This window comes from Triturus cristatus, chromosome 3_1 (genome assembly GCF_964204655.1).
Source record: "Triturus cristatus chromosome 3_1, aTriCri1.1, whole genome shotgun sequence".
NCBI lineage: Eukaryota > Metazoa > Chordata > Amphibia > Caudata > Salamandridae > Triturus > Triturus cristatus.
Window position 1 is genome coordinate 66,411,691 of NC_140583.1, and position 24,414 is coordinate 66,436,104.

General features: G+C 52.4%; 1 protein-coding gene across 1 annotated transcript in view; it reads right to left on the minus strand.

Annotated features, from left to right (window-relative positions):
• The window catches only part of HSD17B12 (hydroxysteroid 17-beta dehydrogenase 12), a 400,959-nt gene that overhangs the window by 308,191 nt on the left and 68,354 nt on the right, over positions 1-24,414 (minus strand). The gene's annotated exons all lie outside the window — the stretch shown is intronic.

Sequence of the window (24,414 nt, forward strand, 5' to 3'; positions counted from 1 at the left end):
CACTGGCATCAGTGGCGCTGTAAATCAAATCAAATGCATCTGAGCGAGAATGTGGTTTTGGGGACTTGAGGGAATCTTTGGCAGAGGGAGTCATTGGTGGGGGCACCAAGAAACCTTGTCGCACAGGGCTCCACCAGCGCTAAAGCCGGCCACTTCCACGTCCTACAGTTCTAACACCAAATCAATAACGTTGACTTGAAAACCCCTTGAATCTACAGCATACCTTCAAGTCAATGTATGATTTAGCAGTGATCTCGGTTGTTCTAAGTCTTTTTTTATTGATGTACAATCTTTATTTGTTTACAATGGTGTCTTGCATTTTGTATTATGTATGTGTTGTGTTTTTGCACTCAACGTATTTCTGGCGAGTAAAGAGCCCACACACAAAAAAAGATTGTCCTACGACTCTTAGCATGTGCGTGTGGGATACTGGTGGGAGGATTTACATTAAAACAAATTACCAAGTATTAATGTCATCCTGAGGTGGCACTATAATGGTACAGAAAGATAAGGGAGCCTTTTGAAATTTACGATTATATCTATGGTGTGAGAGGTTTTCTCTCGTGTAATTTTATATTTTGAATGATCCCGCCCCTCATTACCTCAACAGGATCTCTCCCCTTTATGCGACAGAACTGTCATTTTTATCATGCACTCATCTGGAAACAATCAGTTAACACAGAGTAAAATATAACCATCTTTGTGAGGCCTGCACCTAGCTTTTCCATCCAATAATCAATTTAATACAGTTTTAAAATATATATACTTATTTCATTTTAATATTTATCTTTTTGTCCATGATATTGATCTCCACGTTAGGTCTCTTCAGTGATGCCAAATAAAATCAATAGTCCCGCGATGTCACTTTCTGTGATGCCCCTTCTAGTGATGTTACATGCAAATTAGAGGGGCCTCACGTCTTCCTTTTTTCGCCTGGGGCCCCCGAAGTTCTAGGACCAGCCCTGCTCGACAGCCCATCAGACAGATGCTAAGCATCACACACCCTGCCTGCTGGTTTCTTCAGAGCGTGTTCCAATTTGCTGAGCTATGAGAGCACTTCCACATGGGTTGCAACACTGGTTTTTACACAGCAACAGACCGTTCTTAACGCGCAATATTTCTTACACACACACAATAACAACGTTTTTCTAAGGAGCCTGTTGATACCCAGTGGTGAAGTTGCCGAATACTAAGGCTGCCCCGTCTTGACTATACCTCCAGCCTCTTCTTCCACCAGCCTACACTGTCTCTTTTGCTGACCTCTGCAGAATCTTTTCCCATCCTTTTTAGGTCTCGCCTGAGCCAGCGCATGCAAGCAAACGCTGACACGAGAAATGTGCTTTAAAGGTTCATCTAGGTGGACCACGCTGGAGACACAACTGAGAGGCTAATTAGGGACCCTCGGTTGAAGAGGTCTGCTGCTCAGTCCTTTCCTGATCTGGTCAACACAACTTTCAGTTTAAGTCCTATTTAAAAGTTATCTTTCAAAAATGGATGGACTGGGCAAGGCTCAGTAATAGTCCACAAAATACCCTAGTAGAGTGTGTTAAATTATCAAATGCAGTCAAGTCTCGCACAGCATCAAAAAACATCCATGGAATGAAACGCATACTTTCCGCATGCAATGACACAAAGGACCAATTGTTGGACTTGGTCCTTTTAGCAAGGTTATCCCCAAACGTTTCGCATCTTCATCCTATTTTTTTTCCTGACCTGTTGTTGGTGGTGGTTTTAGGACTCTGGGCACTTTACCACTGCTAATTAGTGCTAAAGTGCATATGCTCTCTATGTAAATTGTGAACATGATTGGTTATCCAGGATTGTCATTTTTGATATCCTGGTAAGCCCCTAGTAAAGTTTACTGAGTGTGCCAGGGCCTGTAAATCAAATGTTATAAGTGAGCCTGCTGCACTGATTGTGCCACCTACATGAGTAGCCCTGAAAAGGTATCACAGACCTGCCACTGCCGTGTTTGTCCACAGTTTGTTAACTGCCATGTCGACCTGGCAAGTGCATCCACTTGCCAGGCCCTAACCTTCCCTCTTCTTACATGTAAGGCACCCCTATGTTAGGCCCAAGGTACCCCCCTGGGCAGGTTGCTGTGTATGCGAAAGGGAGGACATGTACTTGTGTGTGTGACATGTCCTGACGGTGAAATACTGCCAATTTAGTTTTTCACCATTGAAAGGCTATCTTATCCCATAGGATAACATGGGAGTTAATTTGTAACATCCTATAAATACTTCCCATTGGAACAAGATAGAAAGATACAGTTTAGTATGCTTGAACTCCGAATATAAAGATGCATTTTTTAGTAAAGGTGATTTTTATATTGTGTTTGAAAATACCACTTTTAGAAAGTGGGTATTTTCTTGCTTAGCCATCCTGTGTGCCTCTGCTGGTTTGTAGATTGACTTCTAGCTTTAAAATGACAGGGGCTGGGGATGTGCATTCTCTCAGATGACCACCGGACGTGGGGGGGGGGGTGGTTATGTGTATTCGGCCTTCCCTGGATGAGTCAGGGCTGGGCTGAATAAACCTGGGCTGCATTTAGAGTAAGGGGTGATTTCTTTCACACCTGAATGGGCCTGATCTGCCTTGGACAATGCGGTCTCCACCTCCTGCCGGGCAGCTGCACCAGAGGGGACAGAATTGGTTTTGGCTGGACAAAGAGCTTCTCTGCCACTAGAGAACAAAGGAATTTGTGCTATAAAAAGTGGGGCCCAGACCCCTGAACTTTAGACTACTTCTGAAATCAAGAGAAACCGTTGTCAAGGAGAAGAGCTGGAGAAACAGAGGCAAAGTACTGTCCCTTTGCGGTTTGCTATCTGGGGTTGCCCTGCAGTAGCTGTTTCTGCCAAGGAAAGGACAAGGACTTTGCTGTGTGTTGTGTCCCTCTGCTTGAAGAAGATCTCCAAGGTCTTGAGTAGAGCTTTCCTCCTGTTCTGTCTCAGGGACACAAAGACTTCACCCCCAGCACCCCTGAACTTCCTTGCTGGGAGTTATGACCTGCCAAGATGTGAAAGTGTTGGGCCTCTGGAGGTTGTTCCAGCTGTTGGGACCTGGGAAAGCAACGCAACTACTAAACAAAACCGGCGCATTGCTCTTCTTGCAGCTGTTTTCTCGACGCAGCACCACTGTACGAGAAGAATCTCCACGCATTGCCGCTGCCAAAACCGATGCGCCGATCACGGCTTAAGAAACAAACGCAGCACTGCCGCATCTATCACCAATGCATCCGGGATTTCCACGCATGTGAGTCAAGTTTTCCTGACGCATCACCCGCAGACCAGAATTGTCTTGGAGTCGACGCATCACTTCCCCCTACAGACCGGACACAAAGCATCCCTTCTCCTGCGTGCAGCAGAACTATCGCATCGCCTCCTCATTGTCTCAGGAACTGACATCTCTGTGTTCTCGACGCTTCCCATCTCTGCGGCTGTTTGGCCTTGTTAATTTTGTCACAACTACAAGGACTTTGAGAGAAATCACTCATCCATAGCTTTCTATAGACCCAGTTGCTTAAAACCTTTTTAAAGTCATATTCTTATTACATGTATGTAGAATTTTTGTCATTTTGGTCTTGTTGAGTTTAGATAAAGATACGTTATTTGCCTAAGCTGGTGTGGTGTCCATTTGCAGTGTTATCACTGTATTACTGTGTGTTTTGAGTGCAAATACTTTTACACATTGCCTTTGGGATAAGTCTGTCTGCTTGTGCCAAGCTACCCAGGGTGTGAGCAGGGTTTATCTAAAGTGTGTATCCCCCCTTACCTAAAGGAAAGTTCCCTATTTGGACAAATGGACCTACCTCTGCCAACTAAAGACCCCCATTTCTAACACCAATTAATAAGCTTTACAGAAGGATAGACTGTTTGTAAAGTAAACAAACATACAATACATATAGTAAGTATTGGGAGAGTTGAATAACGTAATATGGATGGTTTAACTAAGGTTCCCATAGATGAAGGCCGAGAGCTCTGCTGGATGGAATACATACACTTTCAACCACAGCTAGGTAAGAAACAGATTTCTTGCCCTGATGAATGCACCTGACCGACTTAGTTTCATTGTAAGCTGAAACGTCACCTCTACAAATGGAGAGGTCCTTCCACTGATTTTGTAATGCTGTGGGAGGTCAACATCAGTATAGTTGAAATATTGCACTAAACAGATTTAAAAGAGGTGTTCTGTGCATGTGTGTCAGAAGGACTAACAGCGGTGTAGGGTTACTAATATGAGGAGGGTTCAAAAAGTGGACAGCCAGCACAATAGTAGGAAGTGGAGGCAAGAGGACAATAGAAAGTATGTGGGAACGGCCTCCCATGTGGTGCTGGACTGTTCATGTGTGAATAAAGGTCACCTATGGAAGAGTAGCTGTTCAGATATATAGACCCCCTTCCAAAAAAACACAAGCCAGCTCAGTAACTGGAGGACAGGCACTGCGACGACAAAAGGGCCTTCAAAGAAATATCTTCCGAGTGCAGAACTGCAACAGTGAGGGCGCATTCCTCAACCACTTGAATAGTGCCATGTCAAGGTTCAGAGAGACGTGGTGACCAACTAATGAAGGACAAAGAAGTCTACAGCATCTTTCTCCTTCTTACCAGGTTGTTGGCCAATCAGAATTCACCCATGTTTAGAGAGATATAATGTAAATATAATCTGTGAATATTCATGTGTCTGACGTTGCTGGATGAGGGTTCACCTACCTGGCCTCAACCATCTCTAGCTGCCTGTTAGCGCAATAATATGGTTTTACACTGAGTGGAGGACACCGCTTGTGGGGCACCGATAAATCCAAAGATCCAACCATTTCATGAGTGGCCAACAAGGAGGATGGGTACAACTAGTGAAACAACTGGAAAATATGTTAAAAATGAAAAACACAAAGGTCAGAGAGAAGGACTAGGGATGGGTAAGCAGCGCCCAGCTCCCAGGCCAAGAAGACATTGTTGGCTGCCCGTGGTCCACGAAGGGGACCCTCATAAGAGGGCGGCAACCTTAGAGCCACATGAGGGCACACAAGACAGTCTAGCGTGTGGGGACCCCGGGGGGGTCCGTGCGCAGCATCACTTCCAGTAGGGGGCGGGCAGGGATGAGGTATAAGGGCCTCTCCCCACCCACCTGGCGGCCTCTTTGCCGCTGCCCTTGACGCGGTTTTGTTCTCCTGGTCATGCTGTCCATGTCGGCTCCTGGGGCCGTATTTTGCGTCGTTGTTGGAGGTCAGGAGGTAGAGTCGGTGCTTTGTGCGGTGAGTCAGGGCCTGATGAGGCAGTTCTTTCAGCTTTTAGTTGCAGTGTTGGTGGTGAGGTGGGCGCCCCTCGGTGTTCTCCCCCTCCCCAGCACTTGCCTCATTGCGTGCGCGGGTCGGTTTATGGGCAGTGTTTCGATTCGATCCCCCGGCTGTGGCAGTGTGTATGACCGGGTTCGTGGAGGCTGGTAGGGAGCAGAGGCAGGTGCCGTGGTCATTTGTGGGCCTTGAACGTTTTTACGACCAGATTGCTATATGTGGCATGTCCGGCAGGAATGGAGCAGTGCAGCACTCCACTGCCCTAGTCTTTGCCAGCCGGGTGGAATCTCTGATCATTTCCTGTCTCATAATTTCAGCCCTTCAGCGATCCCCCCCCGCTTTCACACCCCCGTAAATGTGCAAGACTATAATAAACAGCCTCACAGCTGGTGTTGGCTTATCTCGCGGCTGGGACGATGAAAAGGTGGGAAAACAAACCCGGGACTCACTGCCGGTGCACGCGCGGTTGGGCGCTAGTTGTAGTTTAATATAGTTTCGGTTTATATGACCCACTTAGTAAACATGCAGTTGAGGTATAAACAAAAAGAAGTCGTTAAATGGCAGATGTCTAACTGTAATGTGACCCAGGTGTTTTCCGGCGCTGTTGGGCGCTAGTTGCTGTTTAATATAGTTTCGGGTTAACGGCCCTCTTTTAAACGTGCAGTGGAGGCATAAACAAAACGCAGTTTCAAACGGCGGATGTCCAACCGTATTGTGACCAAGGTTACTTCCAGTCTTTCCCAGGCTAACAGAGGGTTCCGAGGAAAGCTCCTGGACTGCAGTTTGTTTGGGACAGATTGCCGATGTTTACTGGGAGACTTTTATATCCGACTGAATCAGCAGGACTACAGGCGCGTTCCTTGGTGGCTCCATCTGCATGGCTGCGGGTGCCCATCTTCGGCTGTTTCACACTTTGTGATGCGTCCGCAGGGACCGCGTGTTGATTTGGTCAATCAATGACCATTGCCCTTCAAGCGTTAAGCCCCTAAATAAACAAATGATTTGGTTTGGCCATTCCGTACCCCATTGCAAGTGATTAGAACTTTCTTGTAGTGGTTCTGATGGTAGATATCACACACAATTCCAGGTGGAGGAGGTTGAGAGAATGTGTGGGGTGCTCAGACACAACTGTCCATGGGTGTTTTGGTGCGGTTGAAAGTAGGCAGAGTGGGGCGGACGGTTTTATGCCCGAAGGAGAGCTCCAGGATGTTATTTACAGTGTTGCTGGGAGTGGAGCCATGAACTCTGCCTCATTTTGCTAGGGGAGTTGTCGGCATTGGTGTTTAGCCAATCAGTGGGACAGTGGTGCGTGGAGGACAGTCGGGCTGCTGCAGAGGGATCTGCCTCTGTGAATCCTTCCAAGATGTACGTACATGGAGGTGAAGTACGGATGCGAGGTCCTCGTGAATACGGTGCCATTGTCACGTGCCCGTAGGGGGATGGGTCCCGTGGGTGTTGCCTTGCTGGCCATGCCTCAGTGCCATGTTGTTTCGACAAGCGCAGGGCGGGCAGCTCGGGATAGGAGGGCCGTGCACAGCATGCGCAGTCGAGACCTGCGTACAGGGACCATCCGAAAAGAGTTAAGTTGTAGCCCAAGGTTATTTTGCCGTAACATGCACGGTTGGTGTAACGATCTACCCGTAAGTCACATCAACATAGTCAGGCATGCCAGCCAAGATTTACACTTCCCTCCTCTTGAAAGAGCTGAAGTCCAGATCCGCGCCTTAGATTTTTCCTGATATGCAAGCAACACACGTTTTATGTGGCAGCAGGCTGCAGCCGTAAATTGTGTTCGTTAACGTCATTAAAAGAGAGCAAATGTCCAGACACGATTTACAGCAGCCGAATATGCATATGTGTGTATTCCGATTCATGCGTTATTGTGGCCAGGGTTACACGGGTCTAGGGCCCGCGGACTGGTTGTGATCGGATTAGGGCCGGATTCCATGGGCACCCAACCAAAGTGGTGTTGATACCTGCACCTCTCCTGTGGCAGTCGTGGGCGCGGCACTAACAGGCCATGGTTCTGTGGCATTGCAGCTCCGGTGTCAGCCGTGTAAATCTTGCGCATTCATGGGTTGCTGAGGTTCTCATCGTGGTGTGGCGGGTCAGGCCTGCAGCGCACATTTCACTTGGGTTTATTAAGTAGTTTATATAGCGCAAACTTATTTATTTAAGCTAGCATTTGTCAGCCTCGTTTTGCTTAAATCCACAATTTGCGAAAGTCAACCCTGGACTTTCAGAAGGGCTGCTCCGTCACTTAATTGTCAGCTGCGGTGCGTGTAACAGTCTGCCACTAGTGTGCGCTGCTTGCCCAATGATGACTGACTAGGGTGATGCGTTTGAGTTAATGCAGGCACGTGTCAAGAGAGGGGCCTCTCAATACCATGCTACTCCATAAACGTACCCGGGTTTAGAGAACCAGGCCCAGGAGGGCTCCGTGATTCAGGTGCTGGAGATGGTTAGTGTGTTGGTATGCCTGTCCTAGGGCAACTGCGTAATAAATCAACTAGCCTGACTGGTTCCTTAAGATGGATAACCGAGCATTATCACTGTGGCCAAGGAGCCCAGCGCGAAGGGTTAAATTTCGTCTCTCATCCATAAAAAGTATCGCTTAGACCAAAACAGGACATCAAAAATGAGAATTGGCGGGTCTGTCCATGGTTCATTGCGTGGCCAGTTATGTTTTTCTTTTTTAAAGACACCCACTGCTGGGCCCCATGCTCTTAATTGCAATATTCCTTGGGCAGGGCGGACCATAGAGGGGACAGTCACCAACGTATAACCGGTCATTGGGTCCATAAAAGACACTTAGGCACACCTGATACTATCTGGAGCCCCTATAGCGGAGAATATGTCAGACCACTGCCGTTCACTGTGCCGGCTGTCCCCCGGCTCTTGTGCAGATATATTATTATGATGCCTGAGTTAAATCAGGGAACATGGTTGTTTCTTCTGCTTCATGACCTGTTCTGTCAGGGCAATCTATCTGACAGTGTGTCGCACGAGTGGAAACCTGGTGGCACTGATCAGCGGTGGCCGGGAGGGCCCGGCAAGAATGTAGTAATCGTCACCAGTGGGGGTGATGACTTGTGATCAGGTTAGATGAAAGTAAGGGTCAACTCTTATTTTAACAAGGACAGGACAGCCACAGCCTTCCCCACTCCTCCAAGTGCATTAAGACTCCCATTAAGGGGAGTTTGGGGAGATGTGCGATTTTCAACAGATGCAATCATCGGTCAGCTGGCCGCACACAGGGTTAGCAATTAAGCAGCCTGGGAAGAGTGGGGGCGGGACATGAGAGCATAACCCACTGACTGCTCCCCCTTTTAGAAAAGGTGGGGCATAGGGGAATCGTATAGGAGCATCCATTTACTAAGGCCATACCATTAGTTAGTGTGCCGCCCCCTCAGCCTTTCACCCTCCTGAGGGTGATAATTGAGTCCCACCGATTTGGGTAGCAATAAACACCTTTTAATCAGTGCCAGGATACCCGCCGGGGTGAAGGGGCGCAAACACACTCCTTTTTTGTTTGCACAGACTATGCATCACAGTTGGCTAGCTTTCCTGACTATGCGGCAGGGACGGGAAACAAACAATTGGAGAGCAAATGGGTTTGGATCTGGCACATTAGGAATATTGGAATATCATTTACTTTCGACAGGCCCGGGGCAAACAATTGTAAGGCATTTTAGCCGCAACTGCAGCCAGCTGATCCGAGTACACGTCATACGAACTGTATCACCTTTAGGACAAAGGCTGAAAGCTCAGTCTGGGGGATACTTGTGGCCATTAACCCTCTTCTAGCTGCTGCGGCAGGAAGTTTAGCCACGGCTTCAACAAGCTGATCTCATTACGAGTTTCAGAGACTGAGGGGTTGTTACCTCTCTAGGGGTAGGTCTAGGATATTTGTTGTGCTTAGTGAGGTTCCCAAAACCGAAGCGGTTGTTGTATCTTTCCTGGGGTAAGAGATATGTTAGGTACCTAATAGCTCAGCCTAAGCTCTTCTGAGGGTGGAACCTTTACACGTCATCTCTCAGTCAAGAGACTGAGGGGTTGTTACCTTTTGGGAGGTAGGTCCAGGACAGAAGGTTGTGGTTGGTGAGGCTCAAATCCAAAACAGTTGTTGTATTTTTCCAAGGGGAAGAGAGATGTCTGGCACTTATAGCTCGCTACGTAGCACAGCAGGGTGGGCAGTAAAAATTTCAAGCTACCACTGGGGATTCCCTCATTTATGTCAGCACCTGCTCATTTCTTGTTTCCATAGAGTTTGGGGCAAGTTAGCGGGCCGCATCTTGTCTCGGCAAGTTTGAGGCGTCTGTCGGGTCATTTGAGCGAGTAGAGCCATTATCGCTTTGTATATCTGGGTACGAAGGAATGCCAGGCAAGATTCGAGGGAATTGTAGAGCAAATGATAATATGAGTTCTGGGCATGTCCACTATTCCGAGAAATTCTAATTAGAAGGAACAGGTAATCGTCCACTGCTGGGGCAGTATACGATTAGCAGTTTGAACACCCAAAGCTTGGAAATAAGCAAGTACGGGGGTTAATTAGGGCTTAGTCTGCTGGGCTGAGCGGTGTTGGGAGCACCATGGGCTAATATGTGAACAATACGACTTTATAACAATCTAAGTGCAATCTCGCTTAGAACCAGGTGCTAATACGTGTGCAGTGTGGATTCGGAACGGACTAAGGGCACCTTGCGTAGAACCTATGCATTTGTGTGTGGGGGTGGGCTACGGCTCGGGTGGGGACACAGCATCTGTCACAAGTCTCACCCTGCCCCCGCCCGTTGACCCTCCCCAGGGGCTCCATATTTCCCTTGGTACCGCACATGGTCATCCCTGAACATTCAAAGTTGTGCTTGCCAAAGCAAGGGGGTAGCCATGGGTTTGGTCAAGCCCCCCCCCACCCCCTCCATAGTGAACTGCACACATTGGTACACAAGGAACTAGGGAATATACCTCGTAGATGCCTGGTCAAGAGGAAAGCACCACTTTTAATGCCTGTGGTAATATTGCTGGCTGGCACGGTATTCCCATACAAATGAGCCCAGCGGCCACGATTAATAACTGTTAATTATACGATGGCTTACAGGCCCCTTGACGGGTTTAGCAACCTAGCATTTCCTCTAGTGCCAGGGTCAAAGGTCCGGGCCTGGAATAGACAGGATTCTGGGAGGGCAGGGCTCCCCTCCCTCCCCTTAGCGCATTAGAGGATAGGGCGGTAGACCCACAATTCTTGGCATTTTCATGTGCCCACAGGGGGTTGATGGGCACAATGGCAGGAAACTGCATAGAATGGTTCAATAGGTTCCCCGTTTTCCATGTCTATATATGAGGTGCACCCTGTACAGAGGGAGAATGGGTAACAGGATCCACAGTAAGCAAGTAAGTTAGCACGCCAAAAAAGGTGCGGTGACTGCAATAGAGTGCTCAATACTAACTTTCCAGCAATCCAGATTTGACACCACTAAAGTGTTTGCCAGGGTTTAGCAATCAAAAAAGTCTTTGCAGAGGTCTGGCAAATTTTGCAAGTATGTGTGCTCTGGAACCGAGGGCATGTTAAAGGTTGCTTGTTACGCATAACATTTCCTACCCTGATAACCATGTAGAGCAGGTTTGTGGAAGCTGTCATCTGCAAGTATGCTGCTGTCCCAAAACCCGGGGAAACATCGGGTTAAAGCACAAAAGATGACAATGTATTGAGAACAGTTGTCATTGCCATTATTCAAGAAAAGGCAGTTATCTATACATATTGTTCCCCCCTGTTCCACCCACTGGTCTGCTCCATGGTGCAGAGCAGAAGCGGGGAAGTCCACGACCTTCGCTGGGAGGGGGCATCTGCGGGGCATCACAGCAGCTAAATATCGCAGTCAGAAGGTGAGGATCTAGCATGAAAGTTGCCATGTAATGAAGCAGTATGCGGGAGGGACAGGCTGTTGGAAAGGCGTTCACCGGAGGGGGGTTCGATGCCCGTCTTGCCCACCCCTTTGACCCACCTCTCCCACGTAGGCCGAACTAGGCGCGCACACCCTGAGATACACTACGAACAGAGTGACACCTCACGTATTCTTTGTAGGACAATAGGTTCTTTTATCGATGATTTTCAAGGGATCTTTATGATCCAAGATGCAAGTAGTACAGCAGTGGCACAAAGTACCACAAATCGGTCGTAGGGAATGGGGGTAGCGGGACAGTCTTTCAAGATAGTGTCTCTGCGAAATACCCTGCGAAATACCCTGCGGATAGCTCACAATCCTCGAGCTGGAGGGTGTCGTGTCTCTGGGCGATCTCTTACCGAGTCGTCCTCAAGGGGAGCGCCGCAAGTCTCTCAGCAGGCACAGGTGGTCGGAGTTCGGGAGCCGCGATTCCGTCAGCAAGGCTCAGATGGTTCAATAGCTGGGGGCCGCGAGTCACTCAGCAGGCCTAGGTGGTTCAGTGTTCGGGAGCCGCGACCTCGTCAGCAGGGCTCAGATGGTTCAATAGCGAGAGGCCGCGAGTCACTCAGCAGGCCCAGGTGACTTCAGCGTTCAGGAGCCGCGACAGCGTCAGCAGGCTCGGATGGTTCCAGGTCTTCTCTGCATTCGTTTCTCCGGCACCCCTTGTTATACCCCGCTGGCTCTTTGAAGTCCGGAGTCCTCGCAGAGGGGGGACTGGGGTGACGGAGGGGGTTCGGCGGGATTTCCTGCCGCTCACTTCTTTGGTCTTTTCAGGTGGGTCTGGGAGGGACCCCAGACGCTCGGCAGGGGAGGCGTCTGCTCCCCAGGGGCCTGGTGGCCGATCGAGTCTTCCCGGGGAAGGCGACCCGAGGTGTGACTGGGCTGGCGCCTCTGGGTCTGGCTCGAGGGTTCCCGCTCTCTCGGTCGGACATGCGTGGTAGGGTGTCGAGTCTGTCAGGGCTCTGGCCGGCCCTCGGATCTGGGTGGCTGGGGCGGCCGGAGTCGGAGATGTTGTGTCTTGAGGGTGGTTGCAGGTTGGCTGGATGATTGGGAGGGCAACGCCGTGAGGCCGGTCTCACACAGGCGCTATGCTATAGGTGTCAATTTTGGCAATACACGGGTGGAAGGGTACAGTGCCGGGTACCCGCAAATAGAGTGAGTTTTTAGAAGGGGGCCGCGTAAGTTTGCCTTTCCAAAATTGTGTGGCTGCAACTCCATTAAGGGGGAGAAAGAGGGTTTGGTGCATTCATGCCGACAGTTCTAGAACACAGCGTGCATATAGGCCAGCAGGCGGTGTCAAGGGTATGGTGCGCCACAAACAATAACTTTTACAATTACACTGCTGGCATGGGAGGCAAACTACGTTCTGTTGGCCAGCATATTCAGAAAGCAGTGATTGGGCAGGGACTACCTGGCAACACCAACCAAGAAGGCCCTCTTGGCACAGTGCACCAAAGTAATTCACCCTTAACAGCGGGTGAAGTAGAGAGCAGTTTTTTCCGGGCAGGCCATCGTACATGCCCATGGATGGGTATATATAGCTGCGGTTACAACAAAGGGCAGTAGCCCCCATTTTAAGTGGAGTCCATCAAACTGGGCTACTATGGTGTAATGAACCCAGGCACAAGCTGTTCTGGGCAATTAGGTGCAAGCGGGATTAGTTGTATAGATTGATGTGCAGTGCAAAGAAAGGGTGTTAGCAACCTTGCATTTCTTAGTGTGGCGAGGAGCCCGGTCTGGGGAGGCCGTGGAATCCTCGCGCAGGTGAGTTAACAGTGCCATGATTTCACTTTCCTGGGTAGGAGGGCACTGTGGCCAGAAATAAAATCCTCCTGGTGTAAGTTAAGCAACCAATTGTGGACAGGGGTGTTATGAAGTGCACCTGTCCAGAGTGGGCATGGACTTGTTTTGCTGGACATGGGAGAGATCCTGGCATCAGCAGGACGTAGGTAAAGATGCCTACTTTGGTGAGGGGCCCTGGTTGTGACGCTGGCCACATGCAGAGCTGTGGCGGAGTTACAGGGCGATCCAGAGGCTGTAAGGTACAGAGGGGTACCCTCTGCAGGAGAACAACAAGGGTGCAAAGGCCAAATATCCCCAGGGAGGTCCTTGCGTCAGACTCCAGAGGAGCGATGGCGCCCTGTTAGTCCTACGGCCTGTTGTGGACCTGAGCAACCGGGAGTTGCCTGGAACGCTCCGCCACTTTGGGGTCGTGAGTAAGGGGGTGGGAACTGGTCCATCGGTGGGAAGGGTTAGCCCCTCCCCCAAAATTGGTAAGCACCAATTGGCGATGGCCACTGTGTAATTTGGTTCATCAGGCGGACAGGCGGTGGAGGGGTTGCCTGCCCTTGGATCGCCCGTAAGATAACCCACCATGTTGGCATATATTTTATGCAATTAAACCTGCAGCAATGTTCTCCACAAACAAGGTGTCGTGTGGTTTATTTCCAAATAATATTGCTGTGTGTGGGATGGGGAGTGTTGCTGATATTGGCACTATGAGGGCGACAAGGGCAGAGCGGGACAGAGGAGAAAGGGATTCAAGAACCCTGCGAGTACCAAGCAGAAGCAGGCCTCTGCAGGCAATCCTTGCTGCGAGGTGGAGGCAGATGACCCCAGAGCATCTCAGCCCCCCCACAGCCAGAGAAGCAGCTAAGAATACTCCTTCACTTCGCCCTCGACTTACAGGGAACAGCTATTTTTAGCCAGACCCAATCAACCTTATCACAACGCGGCATCAAAGATAGAGCGAGTCAGACCGGCAGCCAGGGCGCTATTTTTAGCCCCTCTTGTCTATTTCTTGCCATCAGGGCTGCGGCTTGTGCCCGATGCCCCCGGGCGCTGGGCTATTCTGGGCTGCTCCTGCCAGTGCCCCCCTCCCCGCCGCACACCTGAGCGCCCCCGACGCTCGATTGATTAAAGATTAATGGTGCCAGGCGGCCGTGACAGCTGCCTCTCGTCCGAGCCCGTCGCGTGTGTAGCGGGGGCGAGGGTAACGCAGAGTGACAGGGACCTGCATCAGTGCCCCCCTGGGACTCGGTGCACGGGAAGAAAAAGGCTATTTCTGGGCCCTTTGTTGCTAAAAATAGAAGCCCCGATGGATTCGAGCAAACAGGGATCGATGCCGGATTTAGACCCGCTGATGCCAGCTCGTGTTAGTGGAAGAACAAAGCGCCTGAGCGTGCGGACGTTTTCAACCTGCTGCATTTATATGAATGGAAACCATCCTGCCCAGGACAGTGGCGCTGCGGGAACAGACTGTCCCAATCAAGGGACAGAGTAGGACCTTTAGAGGCCGAAAGAGTGGGCGTCCCCCACATAAGGCCAGGGGGCCTCGGTGCCCCACCCCGCTCCGGCCAAGGTCATCCCTATAGGAAACCCGGCGAATGGTTCGAGGCCTGCAGCGGGGGGTCAGGCACTCACCCCTCGATAGGAGGGGGCCACCTCACCCCAGAACAACAAGTATACACATTAGGCGACAAACCGCGCTGGCTAACCATCAATAAAGTTGCTACACGCGACGCCAGGACTTGTGCATGCAGGTAGAGGGGTGATACGAGAGGGATTGCTTCCAGGCCCCCCAAAAATCCCGACCATCTTTAGCTTACCGAACCCCCTTCTCTAACTACAACTTACAACTAAATGCCCGGCTCTGCAGCACACCCATGGATGGCTGCAGGGCAGACATGAAAATACTGGCTGCTGCAGCACAGTGGAGTACAGAGCAGACACCGGAGTACAGAACAGACAGCGGGGCACAAGAGCAGGCAGCGGGGCACAAGAGCAGGCAGCGGGGCACAAGAGCAGGCAGCGGGGCACAAGAGCAGGCAGAGGGGCGGAGCACAGAACAGACAGCGGGGCACAAGAGCAGACAGAGGGGAGCAGACAGAGGGGCACAAGAGCCGGCAGCGGGGCACAAGAGCCGGCAGCGGGGCACAAGAGCAGACACCGGAGCACAGAACAGACAGCGGGGCACAAGAGCAGACAGAGGGGCACAAGAGCAGACAGCGGGGCACAAGAGCAGACAGCGGGGCACAAGAGCAGACAGCGGGGCACAAGAGCAGACAGAGGGGCGGAGCACAGAACAGACAGCGGGGCACAAGAGCAGACAGAGGGGAGCAGACAGAGGGGCACAAGAGCCGGCAGCGGGGCACAAGAGCCGGCAGCGGGGCACAAGAGCCGGCAGCGGGGCACAAGAGCCGGCAGCGGGGCACAAGAGCCGGCAGCGGGGCACAAGAGCCGGCAGCGGGGCACAAGAGCCGGCAGCGGGGCACAAGAGCCGGCAGAGGGGCACAAGAGCCGGCAGAGGGGCACAAGAGCCGGCAGAGGGGCACAAGAGCCGGCAGAGGGGCACAAGAGCCGACAGAGGGGCACAAGAGCCGACAGAGGGGCACAAGAGCCGACAGAGGGGCACAAGAGCAGACAGCGGGGCACAAGAGCAGACAGAGGGGCACAAGAGCAGACAGCGGGGCACAAGAGCAGGCAGCGGGGCACTAGAGCAGGCAGCGGGGCACTAGAGCAGGCAGCGGGGCACTAGAGCAGGCAGCGGGGCACTAGAGCAGGCAGCGGGGCACTAGAGCAGGCAGCGGGGCACTAGAGCAGGCAGCGGGGCACTAGAGCAGGCAGCGGGGCACTAGAGCAGGCAGCGGGGCACTAGAGCAGGCAGCGGGGCACTAGAGCAGGCAGCGGGGCACTAGAGCAGGCAGCGGGGCACTAGAGCAGGCAGCGGGGCACTAGAGCAGGCAGCGGGGCACTAGAGCAGGCAGCGGGGCACTAGAGCAGGCAGCGGGGCACTAGAGCAGGCAGCGGGGCACTAGAGCAGGCAGCGGGGCACTAGAGCAGGCAGCGGGGCACTAGAGCCGACAGCGGAGCACAAGAGCCGACAGCGGAGCACAAGAGCCGACAGCGGAGCACAAGAGCCGACAGCGGAGCACAAGAGCCGACAGCGGAGCACAAGAGCCGACAGCGGAGCACAAGAGCCGACAGCGGAGCACAAGAGCCGACAGCGGAGCACAAGAGCCGACAGCGGAGCACAAGAGCCGACAGCGGAGCACAAGAGCCGACAGAGGAGCACAAGAGCCGACAGAGGAGCACAAGAGCCGACAGAGGAGCACAAGAGCCGACAGAGGAGCACAAGAGCCGACAGAGGAGCACAAGAGCCGACAGAGGAGCACAAGAGCCGACAGAGGAGCACAAGAGCCGACAGAGGGGCACAAGAGCCGACAGAGGGGCACAAGAGCCGACAGAGGGGCACAAGAGCCGACAGAGGGGCACAAGAGCCGACAGAGGGGCACAAGAGCCGACAGAGGGGCACAAGAGCCGACAGAGGGGCACAAGAGCCGACAGAGGGGCACAAGAGCAGACAGAGGGGCACAAGAGCAGACAGAGGGGCACAAGAGCAGACAGAGGGGCACAAGAGCAGACAGAGGGGCACAAGAGCAGACAGCGGGGCACAAGAGCAGACAGCGGGGCACAAGAGCAGACAGCGGGGCACAAGAGCAGACAGCGGGGCACAAGAGCAGACAGCGGGGCACAAGAGCAGACAGCGGGGCACAAGAGCAGACAGCGGGGCACAAGAGCAGACAGAGGGGCACAAGAGCAGACAGCGGGGCACAAGAGCAGACAGCGGGGCACAAGAGCAGACAGAGGGGCACAAGAGCAGACAGAGGGGCACAAGAGCAGACAGCGGGGCACAAGAGCAGACAGCGGGGCACAAGAGCAGACAGCGGGGCACAAGAGCAGACAGCGGGGCACAAGAGCAGACAGCGGGGCACAAGAGCAGACAGCGGGGCACAAGAGCAGACAGAGGGGAGCAGACAGAGGGGCAGAGCACAGAACAGACAGCGGGGCACAAGAGCAGACAGAGGGGAGCAGACAGAGGGGCAGAGCACAGAACAGACAGCGGGGCACAAGAGCAGACAGAGGGGAGCAGACAGAGGGGCACAAGAGCAGGCAGCGGGGCACTAGAGCAGGCAGCGGGGCACTAGAGCAGGCAGCGGGGCACTAGAGCAGGCAGCGGGGCACTAGAGCAGGCAGCGGGGCACTAGAGCAGGCAGCGGGGCACTAGAGCAGGCAGCGGGGCACTAGAGCAGGCAGCGGGGCACTAGAGCAGGCAGCGGGGCACTAGAGCAGGCAGCGGGGCACTAGAGCAGGCAGCGGGGCACTAGAGCAGGCAGCGGGGCACTAGAGCAGGCAGCGGGGCACTAGAGCAGGCAGCGGGGCACAAGAGCCGACAGCGGAGCACAAGAGCCGACAGCGGAGCACAAGAGCCGACAGCGGAGCACAAGAGCCGACAGCGGAGCACAAGAGCCGACAGCGGAGCACAAGAGCCGACAGAGGAGCACAAGAGCCGACAGAGGAGCACAAGAGCCGACAGAGGAGCACAAGAGCCGACAGAGGGGCACAAGAGCCGACAGAGGGGCACAAGAGCAGACAGCGGGGCACAAGAGCCGACAGAGGGGCACAAGAGCCGACAGAGGGGCACAAGAGCAGACAGAGGGGCACAAGAGCAGACAGAGGGGCACAAGAGCAGACAGAGGGGCACAAGAGCAGACAGAGGGGCACAAGAGCAGACAGCGGGGCACAAGAGCAGACAGCGGGGCACAAGAGCAGACAGCGGGGCACAAGAGCAGACAGCGGGGCACAAGAGCAGACAGCGGGGCACAAGAGCAGACAGCGGGGCACAAGAGCAGACAGCGGGGCACAAGAGCAGACAGCGGGGCACAAGAGCAGACAGCGGGGCACAAGAGCAGACAGCGGGGCACAAGAGCAGACAGAGGGGCACAAGAGCAGACAGAGGGGCACAAGAGCAGACAGCGGGGCACAAGAGCAGACAGCGGGGCACAAGAGCAGACAGCGGGGCACAAGAGCAGACAGCGGGGCACAAGAGCAGACAGCGGGGCACAAGAGCAGACAGCGGGGCACAAGAGCAGACAGAGGGGAGCAGACAGAGGGGCAGAGCACAGAACAGACAGCGGGGCACAAGAGCAGACAGAGGGGAGCAGACAGAGGGGCAGAGCACAGAACAGACAGCGGGGCACAAGAGCAGACAGAGGGGAGCAGACAGAGGGGCACAAGAGCAGGCAGCGGGGCACTAGAGCAGGCAGCGGGGCACTAGAGCAGGCAGCGGGGCACTAGAGCAGGCAGCGGGGCACTAGAGCAGGCAGCGGGGCACTAGAGCAGGCAGCGGGGCACTAGAGCAGGCAGCGGGGCACTAGAGCAGGCAGCGGGGCACTAGAGCAGGCAGCGGGGCACTAGAGCAGGCAGCGGGGCACTAGAGCAGGCAGCGGGGCACTAGAGCAGGCAGCGGGGCACTAGAGCAGGCAGCGGGGCACTAGAGCAGGCAGCGGGGCACAAGAGCCGACAGCGGAGCACAAGAGCCGACAGCGGAGCACAAGAGCCGACAGCGGAGCACAAGAGCCGACAGCGGAGCACAAGAGCCGACAGCGGAGCACAAGAGCCGACAGAGGAGCACAAGAGCCGACAGAGGAGCACAAGAGCCGACAGAGGAGCACAAGAGCCGACAGAGGAGCACAAGAGCCGACAGAGGGGCACAAGAGCCGACAGAGGGGCACAAGAGCCGACAGAGGGGCACAAGAGCCGACAGAGGGGCACAAGAGCCGACAGAGGGGCACAAGAGCAGACAGCGGGGCACAAGAGCAGACAGCGGGGCACAAGAGCAGACAGCGGGGCACAAGAGCAGACAGCGGGGCACAAGAGCAGACAGCGGGGCACAAGAGCAGACAGCGGGGCACAAGAGCAGACAGCGGGGCACAAGAGCAGACAGCGGGGCACAAGAGCAGACAGCGGGGCACAAGAGCAGACAGCGGGGCACAAGAGCAGACAGCGGGGCACAAGAGCAGACAGCGGGGCACAAGAGCAGACAGCGGGGCACAAGAGCAGACAGCGGGGCACAAGAGCAGACAGCGGGGCACAAGAGCAGACAGCGGGGCACAAGAGCAGACAGCGGGGCACAAGAGCAGACAGCGGGGCACAAGAGCAGACAGAGGGGCACAAGAGCAGACAGCGGGGCACAAGAGCAGACAGAGGGGCACAAGAGCAGACAGAGGGGCACAAGAGCAGACAGAGGGGCACAAGAGCAGACAGAGGGGCACAAGAGCAGACAGAGGGGCACAAGAGCAGACAGAGGGGCACAAGAGCAGACAGAGGGGCACAAGAGCAGACAGAGGGGCACAAGAGCAGACAGAGGGGCACAAGAGCAGACAGCGGAGAACAGAGCAGACAGCGGAGAACAGAGCAGACAGCGGAGAACAGAGCAGACAGCGGAGCAGCAAGAGGGCGGGAGCTGGCGACGGGTTCAAGTTATCTAGTTTCCATTTTCAAAGTCAAGGCCGAACTCGCATCCTTGAACCCAACCCAGATCTTTATACAACACAAGTACACACCGAGCTATCAAGTTTAAGGGAGGGCGGGGGAGGGAGGGGGCTGGAGAGCACCCTGACTGCACATCGACCCCAACCAAGGCACAACTGGACGTTGTCTGTCCGGGAGGAGAAATGTCTTCAGATACAACGTGGTCGGGTGGTAGCGCCGAGGGTCAGATCCTACTAAGTCCAATATGGGAGGGGAGAAGGGTTTGAGGCACAGGACAGGAGGACAGGAAGACAGAAAGCAGGGGGTGAGAGGTCACAGCTCTAGATTCCAGGACACTGGATCCAGAGTGAAAGCACCCTCGGGCACTAGACCCCCCCCCCTGGATTGGGGGACTGCTTGTAAACACGTTTGATGAGAGAGGAGGGCCCTGCTGCATAGAAATCCTTTCCGAGCCTACACTTTCGCATACAGCCCAAGGTTTTCATGTGTGTATGGGATGTTATGTATGTAGAACACAGGGAGGCCCCTTGAGATACTCAAGGGAATCAGGGTACTCTTAACAAGTAAAAAACAGTTCGCCCTTGACTGAGCAATTGTATTACATAAAATACAGAAATTGTAACACCCTATAGGACCAGCCGGCAGACGCTTCAGCACCAAGTGATTTTCTGATACTCAAGTGGTGCTTTGCCAGGATGGTTTCATGGTAACCCTAGGCGACAAACGCCGAACATCTGAATAAATCTGCAAGAGGAGGGGGGGCAAAAGATACCAGGGATGAGGGCTCGAACTCTGCGCCCAGTTAAACATTTCAAATGGCCCCAGTACAAGGCCACACTGCAGGGCCCGACTCGCAAGCACTACTAAGCAAGGACCTCAGAAGATGCTCTGAGAATCTTAGACCAGCCGCTCTGACCACAACCAGGCCCGCTCCAGTACAAACCCCAAGTACAGAGCCCCCTGCAGATGCTCTGGCGCTCATCGAGTTGACATCATTCCTTCGGGACCTCTCGGCATTTCTATACTTCAGCAAGCTCTAATACTAGTGCTTAAAAAGAATGGGGTAATGAAGATGTGTAGGGCATTGCTGAAGGGTTCCACGGCAAATTTAAGAGGATTGTGCCTTTACTAACCTGTTTGGGGTACTGGGAGTGGAGAAGAGAGGGAGCAGAAGAAAGGCTCCATTAAGCATCCGGTGCAAAGGATGGACGCGATGTTCGACTATTTCCTGCGAACCATAAATGGGGCCACAAGAATGTCATGACCTAAAATATAAGAGCTTAAGATGAGAACCTCATCTTGACTTTAGCTATCGCTCCAGAGCTTCGAGAAAGGAACCAGAACAAGTAACATGCTAAGCCACTCAGAGATGGTCTACAATGGAGAAGAAGCAAGGGTCACACCAAAGCCTAGGGTCATGCACCAGTCAAGCTCCCATACCATGTTCAAACCTGTAGGGGAAAGGCTACCGGCAAGAAGGGTCCAATGAAAGGAGAGGGTAGTGTGATGTAAACATGCAGCACATTTAGGGACAAACCGTTACCGAACTATGACCATGCTTCACCCATGGCATGAACTGAACATCGCCATCAGAGCCAGAAAGAAGTCATGGAAGCTCGAAGCTCTTCGAAGACCACGTCGAAAAAGATATTCTTGCAGAAAATTGGTTCACTAGGCTGGGAACATAACCCAATGTCCTCTGCCTAAGAATCCTGAGTGAGAGGCGGGGCTGGGGTTGAGACCCAACCAGTGTGGTAAGATACTGGACATGCCAAAACAGGCGGAAACAGCTGGTCACCACTGGCTTTTAATAGAAAGAAAAACAAAGCAATTATTTAACAGCATAACAGGGCCCTTGTAGCCCCACAGGACACGCCCACGCAATGTACACGTTAATGTAGATTAAATGCAAGGTAGATTGCTGTACAGAAAGTCTATTTCCATGTAAACTTTCATGTATATCCAATGACAAAGGGCAACAAGTCAAAAGCATGCTTGGTTCTGTACAACCACCAAAATAAATGTATACACCTCCTGTATGAGGCCAGCGACCTCACCCTGGCCGAAACCCCATACATCTGCAGAGCCAGCATGGGAGGAAGAGCCTACTCCATCATCACGGCCAACACCTGGAACGAACTCCCCCTCCGCATCAGACGATTCCCCCACTCTGCAAGCATTCAGGAAGAGCCTCAAAACCTGGCTCTCTGGATGCCACGGAGTTGCATGAAACACCACCCCCTCCCTCCAGCGCCTGGAGACCCTCACAGCTGAGTAGCGCACTTCACAAATCCCCGATTGTTTGATTGATACTGTATCGTGGCATCCACTAAACATCCTATGTTAACTATCAAAGCTTAAAGGAAGACTATTCTGGACTCCAGAAGATACTTCCGCAGCTCATCATGGGATCTGCTTACAAAAGAGTGAGTTGAGTTTGCGCTGGTTCCGGGCTCTCTTGCACTACGATGCAACTCTCCACCTAAGGATGGAGTACAAACTCGAGGCACCTTTCTCAAAGAACAATGATGTAGGTCGAGAAAGTCACAGAGTTCAGATGGCCACCCAGACGATACTTGGTGTAACACGCACACAGCTCTTGTTGCCAAAGGGAGCACTGCGAACAGGGTCGTCTTTTCTTTTTCAGAAGATATGCAAGCCAAAGGTTTATGCTGCAGGAAGCATTGGCAAGGGCTAAGGGACAAGGATTGACCAATGTTCATTCATGGGTTCAGTGCACACGGTCACGCTACGCATTGATTTTTAGGGCCGGGTGTTTATCCTGTGCTGGAAAATCAGCGTGAACGGCACTATGCGCAGCACCAGAGGGCCTGCTTCTTTCTGCCACTCGATTAGATTTTCTACTCAGGCAGCAGTTTCCTCAACGCAAACTGATAGTTTCTCAACGCGAGTGGTAGCGGCCATCCACAACTGCCCGTGTTGAGAAATTTCGCTGCGAGGTGGTCTAGCGTTGAATTTTCCTTGCTCGTGCTCACCAACTTGACATTGGTGAGCGAGGAAAAAACTCTGCGAATGGAGCAGAGTTCACCCCCGAGGCCTATTAAGTTCCCATTACTCTTTGGTAATTCCAAGAGAGAAGCTCAACAAAACCTGTTAAACAACCTGAAGAATGGAAAGAAAGAGGTGACAAATTGCCCATGAAACAAGACGTCTGTGAATAAGTCCACAAGTGGTGAAACTTGCACATTACTGTGCTTGAAATGGCAGAAGAAAACAACTTGGAAAGGACCTTAAGGAAAACACAGGCCATTAATTCCAAAAACCCATGGTGCCACAGTGATCTCCGGTAGAGGCCTGAGATACAGAGGAAACAGCAATGTGCATCTTTGAACGGAGTACGATTCCATGTAATGTATTACAAAAGCTCACCAAAGATTTCCAACTCTAAGCACCTTGAGTGAGTTTAGCGTTCCACTGTGTCAGTATAACGGGGTTACATCATAACCCTGGTGCCAGAGATATGCACTTGTGTGGACTCTAGGAGCCAGCAGAAGTAAAGCAGGACCTGGTGAAGGGCAGAAAAAGGCAACAGACCGCCACACACAATCCATGGTGCAGAAGACTCAAGCAGAGCCTCCTACTCCATGCAACCCGGGCGGAAAATTTCTTGGCTCACTCCCCAGAATGATGGCAAGACCCAGCCCTCATGTTTGAACTGTAAAGGGGGAAGGAAGCAGATGCAGAAACCGTCACAAAAGATCCTCACACAACAATACATCAGCTGATTACACGCAATACTAACCACCGGGGAACACAGGAGCCTACTACTTTTATACTGAAATATTTATTACTGCCACAGGTCTCTCACGAGTTTCCGCAGGACTTGTATGGGGCTTTCAGGCCGGTAAGTCTAGGTGAATGAAGTATAGGACACAATATTCTGGTATGGCCACAGGTCACAAACTCATTTGTGCTGCGGTGGCCAATTAGGACAGTATGGTAGCTGGTTATGGTGATAAGTTTTAGCAACACTGAATCAGCGTAATCTGTTGTATGTGCAACAAACAACTAACTGGAACGGATTTTCACGCCGGCCGCGGAACCAAGTTAGCGGAGCTATTGCTGTGTAGATCTGCATGAAGAACTGCGAAGTTTGCAACATGCTAGAGGTCGAAAAACAGCAGCATTTATGTCGGCACAACAAAACCTTTTATTTATCTTCCAGAAAGGTCTTCATCTGGAACAGACTATATAACAACTGCCAATTTGACTACACCGTCAGGAAAACTGGGGTGGGGGACAAATGGACAAACTGGGGATTACGGCAGAAGCGCAACACAGAGGCACGGAGGAGAGGGATTTGTGGAGGGAAGCAGCACACGAGAGAGAGAGAGTGCAAGAACACATGCAGTGCTGACAGGAAAAAAAACAAGCACTGACAGTGCCAAAAAGGTCTGGCTTAAGAATTAAAGTGCCTTTTTTGTCACTAATTGGTGTAGACACTGAATAAGTCATCATCCATGCACTTTGTCACTCATCTTTGCCTTCATGATTCCATTCATAAATCTGACTCATCCTTTTATTCAGCCTCTGACGCAATCACAAACAATACAAAATCCTTACTAATAGAGCCAACAAAGGATTACCGTAGTGCAAACTGTCTATCCCAATGGTTTGTTCAGGTGGGTCACCAGCACCAAAAGCCGTGCCTACTAGAGTCATCCGTGAAATTACATGTAACAAAATGCCAGTCTATACGCTTTAGGGCAGTGTAATAACAATCCGCCACTAAAAGCCATTTGTCTAACACATACTTTTCAAAATAAGTAAGTTTGCTTGTTTTGACATACCTTTATTATAATAGGAGCACGCCTAATTAACCCC